This window comes from Podarcis raffonei, chromosome 10 (genome assembly GCF_027172205.1).
Source record: "Podarcis raffonei isolate rPodRaf1 chromosome 10, rPodRaf1.pri, whole genome shotgun sequence".
Taxonomy (NCBI): domain Eukaryota; kingdom Metazoa; phylum Chordata; class Lepidosauria; order Squamata; family Lacertidae; genus Podarcis; species Podarcis raffonei.
This window is the reverse complement of record NC_070611.1, coordinates 883062-889127: the sequence shown is the minus strand read 5'-3', so window position 1 is coordinate 889127 and position 6066 is coordinate 883062. Positions and strand designations below refer to the sequence as shown.

The following is a 6066-nucleotide window of genomic DNA, read 5'->3' as shown; positions in this document are numbered from 1 at the left end:
TTTTTAAGATGCTGTCTAGGTTTGTCATTTCTGCCTCCATTTCTGCCTCCATGTTGGTATTTCTTCTGGCAATCTTAATTCCGGCTTGGGATTCATCCAGCCCAGCCTTTCGCATGATGAATTCTGCATATAAGTTAAATAAGCAGGGAGACAATATACAGCCTTGTCGTACTCCTTTCCCAATTTTGAACCAATCAGTTGTTCCATATTCAGTTCTAACTGTAGCTTCTTGTCCCACATAGAGATTTCTCAGGAGACAGATGAGGTGATCAGACACTCCCATTTCTTTAAGAACTTGCCATAGTTTGCTGTGGTTGACACAGTCAAAGGCTTTTGCATAGTCAATGAAGCAGAAGTAGATGTCTTTCTGGAACTCTCTAGCTTTCTCCATAATCCAGCGCATGTTTGCAATTTGGTCTCTGGTTCCTCTGCCTCTTCGAAATCCAGCTTGCACTTCTGGGAATTCTCCGTCCACATACTGCTTGAGCCTTCCTTGTAGAATTTTAAGCATAACCTTGCTAGCATGTGAAATGAGTGCAATTGTGCGGTAGTTGGAGCATTCTTTGGCACTGCCCTTCTTTGGAATTGGGATGTAGACTGATCTTCTCCAATCCTCTGGCCACTGCTGAGTTTTCCAAACATGCTGGCATATTGAGTGTAGCACCTTAACAGCATCATCTTTTAAAATTTTAAATAGTTCAGCTGGAATATAATCACTTCCACTGGCCTTGTTATTTGCAGTGCTTTCTAAGGCCCATTTGACTTCATTCTCCAGGATGTCTGGCTCAAGGTTAGCAACCACACTACCTGGGGTGTACGAGACATCCATTTCTTTCTGGTATAGCTCCTCTGTGTATTCTTGCCACCTCTTCTTGATGTCTTCTGCTTCTGTTAGGTCCTTTCCACTTTTGTCTTTTATTATGGTAATCTTTGTACGAAATGTTCCTTTCATATCTCCAGTTTTCTTGAACAGATCTCTGGTTCTTCCCATTCTGTTGTTTTCCTCTATTTCTTTGCATTGCTCGTTTAAGAAGGCATTCTTGTCTCTCCTTGCTATTTTTTGGAAATCTGCATTCAATTTCCTGTATCTTTCACTATCTCCCTTGCATTTTGCTTGCCTTCTCTCCTCCACTATTTGTAAGGCCTCGTTGGACAGCCACTTTGCTTTCTTGCATTTCCTTTTCATTGGGATGGTTTTCGTTGCTGCCTCCTGTATAATGTTGTGAGCCTCTATCCATAGTTCTTCAGACACTCTGTCCACCAAATCTAAATCCTTAAACCTGTTCCTCACTTCCACTGTGTATTCATAAGGGATTTGATTTAGATTGTATCTTACCGGCTCAGTGGTTTTTCCTACTTTCTTTAGTTTAAGCTTGAATTTTGCTATAAGAAGCTGATGATCTGAGCCACAGTCAGCTCCAGGTCATGGATCACGTTTGGTCAAAACTCTCCACTATGACCTGTTCATCTTGGGTGCCCTGCACGCCATAGTTCATAGCTTCTCTGAGTTATTCAAGCTCCTTCGCCACGGCAAGGCAATGATCCATGAAAGGGAGATATATATATATATATATATATATATATATATATATATATGTGTGTGTGTGTGTGTGTGTGTGTGTGTGTATATATATATATATATATATATATATAAAAAAACCTATAGTGGTTTTATACTAATTTAGTTGCCGAAGCATCTCCCAAAGAACCATGGGATTTGTAGTAGCTTGCTAAGCATGTTAGGAATTATCAGTTAATGATGCCTAGTCCCTTTCACAGAACTACAGGTCCTGTCATTTCCTGGGGACAGGAAATTAAATGACCATGTCTGTAGTTTACATATGCTCCACCCACCCGTCCCAACCTATAAGATTAGTTGGACCTAAACTAACAGAAAATATCATATATCTGTTTCTGATCCCAAAGCTGGCATATGAAAAATAGTACTTGACTATTAGCCAAATCCATATATTGCTGCTGTTGTGGCAAAACTTTCTATATTTGCATTCCCTCTCCTTTACCATCTCCATCAATGCAACACAGCTAGAATCAGTTGTACAACCCCAAATCATCCCATTTTACAGACCAGACTGTATGACCACATATGAAAGGTCACTTCTTGAACTTAGTTGGAGAAAAGGCTATACTAGAAAACCTGATTTTATAGGATTCAGAACCTGCCACCTGAAACAGCTGTGTCTCTCTACCTCATCTAGAGACAGTCATGTGTAAATACTGCTGCAATGGAGTATAATATGCTTTTGAGGACACCCTGTCCTCCTAAATACATGATTCCATGCAGGCAATGAGAGTTGCACTCCAATCTTAAACATATTCACCTTGAAATAAGTCCTACTCATAAAAGAACTTATATTCCAAGTAAGAATGTTGAGGATGGCAGGTTGTATTAACTTCCATTCAAAACCCATTTTCCTTAACTGTATGTATTGTGGATCAAGTACAATCCTACACTGTAGACTTCTGTGGCTGGTAGCATATAAGGGCTAGTCCAACATGATTTACTGATACATGTCTTAAGACTTGCATTCTGAGATACTATGAAAACTTAGATAAATGTCTGTTTTCGCTGCTGAGCTACAGAATCAACACTGAATTCTAAGAAATTACAAAAGATCCACTTTTCTTGGCTTCTTCAGGAGAACCTTTCTAAAATGAAAGGGCTCAATTCAGCTGCATGCAATGGTGCTCTCCCAACACTCATGGACTCAGGGAACATGGGGAAAACCACTCCTTGGTCAGAGGTCTTCTGGTGCTGTTGTCCTGCAGATGCCAGCTTTTATTAACCCGGCAACAGAACATCTGCCTCATCATCTGACAACATGCCAAGATGGTGACTGTCTTGCCTAAGCCATAAAACACAGCCTTGCACAAACCACAGTCAACAATGGAAGCAAGCACTACACTGTGGGATGAAGTGGAAGTGCTGGGAGAGACTTCTCACTGTGATAGCTGAGGAAGAAAGTAGACTTGCTTGCTGCTGCAGTGTTTTCTGGTGGTGCCCAACACTTGACTATTAGCCAAGACTGTGCCTTCATGTGATTGCCACCTGCGCCTTGCCAACTCAGTCCTGCTGCTCTGCGTGGGAAGCTGCTTGGAGCTCCGCCTGAAAAGCAGAGCTCCAGTAGAACTCTGAAAACTCTGTACAAGACTAATCTCTCTCTCTCTCTCTCTCTCTCTCTCTCTCTCACACACACACACACACACACCCCTGCCAAATAGTGTGGTATTTTATTGGAGCTTCTTATGTTTGCTACTTTGCTTGAAAAAGCTACTGTGCTATTTATTCTATTAAAGCCCAGTCTACTAGGATCCTTCCCCGCCTATTGAAATCTCTCCAATCTCTGCCCCACCCCACCCAGCCCCTGCTTATGTTTGGAATGTGTTTTTAAATATTGGTAAAGGGTGTGGATTGGGAAGGAGCATGCAAGGGAGTCAGTGAGGAACAACACTCAAGGACTGCCAAAGCATAAAGATCAGGAACTTACTTTTGGAATAAGTTAGCTAATGTTCTGCTTTCCCCACATTCTAATAATATTCACACTCTGCATGCATAAAAAAAGATAGAGAAATGGTGTGGAGCTAAATTGGCAATAAGAACTGAAGAACACCTCTGGTGTCAGCTTCTGCCTGTCAAGAAAGACCATGCTGGGAAGGAAATGCTTTCCTTGTCAAAGCAAAAGGCATCTGAGAATTGAGTGGTTGGGATCCATAGCTCAGTGTTTTGCATGAGGAAGGGCCCTGGTCCAATCCTTGGCATCTTCAGGTAGGGCTAGGAAAAGACCCCTGCCTGAAACCTCCAAGTCTTGCTGCCTCTCAGTAGTGAGCTAGATGGATTATGGTCTTACTCACTATAAGGCAGTTTCCTGTGTTGCTATGCTGATTGCTTCCAGAACTCAGACAGAGGGGGGAAATGTGTTGCCATCAGTCTTCACCGCCCCTGCTTCAGCTCTGCAAGCTGGTCGTTTTGGTCCAAGGTCCTCTACAATAAACAACTCCTGTGTATTGCAGATTGGGATTGCAGGTAGCACTCACCTCTGGAAAGGTTGAAGACCACTGCTGTTCTTTAGCACATCTACACAGAGCTCCAGTTGGAGCTTAGCTGTGATCTTTCCATTAGACACAACCCTGGTAAGTCACATGACAACTATACTGAGCTTGCGAGGGGTATAGGAAGATGCCTTACAGTGTACCAAACCAGGGGCAGGCATGTCCTGTTTTACAGCTTGAGGTGAAATGGGAAGCGCCACCTTGCCTTGCCGCTGCTCCGACCACCACCTACCTGCTCCTGCCACTGCCACATGCCTTGCCACATCTGCTATTGGCAGAAAAGCAGCAGTCACAGGAGCAGGCAGGGGGTTGGTGGGAAAGGAGAGAGACAACCAGTACAGTCCACACAGCAGCATGTACAACATGCCAAAATGATTAGCCAGTGATATGAGACTCTCGGGAGCAGATCTGACCCTATTTTGGTAGTACTTAAAGATCTCAGACTCATCCCACAAAGAAGCAGAGGAATCACTTGCCCCATGGCTTCCTCCCAAGCTGCTTGGCTAATACCCATATGTTGGCAGTGTTCGGGTTTCCTTCCTGGCCCAGCAGCTAAGGAGGAAGGGGTCATCATGGGATGAAATCATTCAGAGGTATGGGCATGTGTGTAGGCGTCTTCACCTATTACACTATCTGTACACATGTACAAGTGTCTGAGTGAAAGTGTGTACATTTATTGCTTTGCATAGCTCAACTATTTATGTACACAGGTACATAGACGGTACTCTAGTTGAATGTAACAGGAGAATAACTCTTATGCCATATATGCCATCCCGCCACTGCCCCCCAGCCACCACTGACTTACGAAGATGAATTCTTATAGGAGTCTATTAATGTAATGAAATCATTCATTATTAACACCTGCCACAAACTACATACAATACGCTTTAATCTGTAAGGTCTATTTATAATCATTATATGCACAATATATATATTAACTAATATTGGAAGACTTGCAAAATGTATACATAGCAGCTTTTTGTTTTTTACTGTGTTGCTTTTCACGCCTATGGATGCATTAAACACTTCAGATAGTTATTTTTAAAGCCATGTGTACAGTGTGTATTTCATTAATTAGAATAACCATTTTATTTTCTGCAGATATGTCTGCCCTCTCTTGGACACATCAGAGGCAGAGCTAGGTGCTCCAGCACCCGGAGCAGCATGCACCTGGGGGTGGGGCTCGCATCCCAGGGGCTGCCACATGCCTCCCGGGGGGGGGTGCGCTGGCTGCTGCAAGCCTCCCTGGGGGTGCACTGCCCGTGGTGTCCTGGGTGGGCGCTGCCTGCGGCGAATGTTGGGGGCATCGCCGCAATGTCAGCCCCCCTCAGGGATGGCACCCAGGGTGGACTGCACCTCCCCGCACCCCCTTTCTCCTCTCTCTCTCTCACACACACAGAGAAAGAGAGAGAGAGAGAAATAAATTCCAGTGATGTTATAGAACATATTTACTATCCTCAGACTTCCTCAGGAAGAAAGCTTAAAATTCCCATCAAATTTCCACGTTAGGCAAAACTTAGTGGCAAATTAATAATAATAATAATAATAATAATAATAATAATAATAATAATAAATTTTATTTATATCCCGTCCTCCCCAGCCAAAGCCGGGCTCAGGGCGGCTAACAACAATAAAATAATACAACATTCTAAAATCATTTCATTATAAAATTAATTCAAATCAAATTGATGGCAACCATTGGGCTAGAGTTCTGTGAAGGAGGGAGTCAGGCTGTACCCAGGCCAAAGGCCTGGTGGAACAGCTCTGTCTTGCAGGCCCTGCGGAAAGATTTCAAGTCCTGCAGGGCCCTAGTCTCTTGTGACAGAGTGTTCCACCAGATCGGAGCCACAGCCGAAAAAGCCCTGGCTCTGGTTGAGGCCAGCATAACCTCTCTGTGGCCTGGGACCTCCAAGATGTTTTCGTTTGAAGACTGTAAGTTCTTCTGTGAGACATACCAGGAGAGTCTCAAGGGCAGCCCCACGTAGAGCGAGTTACAAT

The 6066-nt window shown here is 43.6% G+C and overlaps 1 long non-coding RNA gene across 1 annotated transcript; it reads left to right on the top strand.

Moving 5' to 3' along the window:
- The first annotated feature begins 3047 nt into the window (after window positions 1-3047).
- LOC128421870 (uncharacterized) lies at window positions 3048-5114 on the top strand. Its single transcript, XR_008332384.1, has 2 exons — window positions 3048-3886; window positions 4116-5114. It is a non-coding gene; the product is annotated as an uncharacterized LOC128421870 (long non-coding RNA).
- Window positions 5115-6066: the final 952 nt, after the last annotated feature.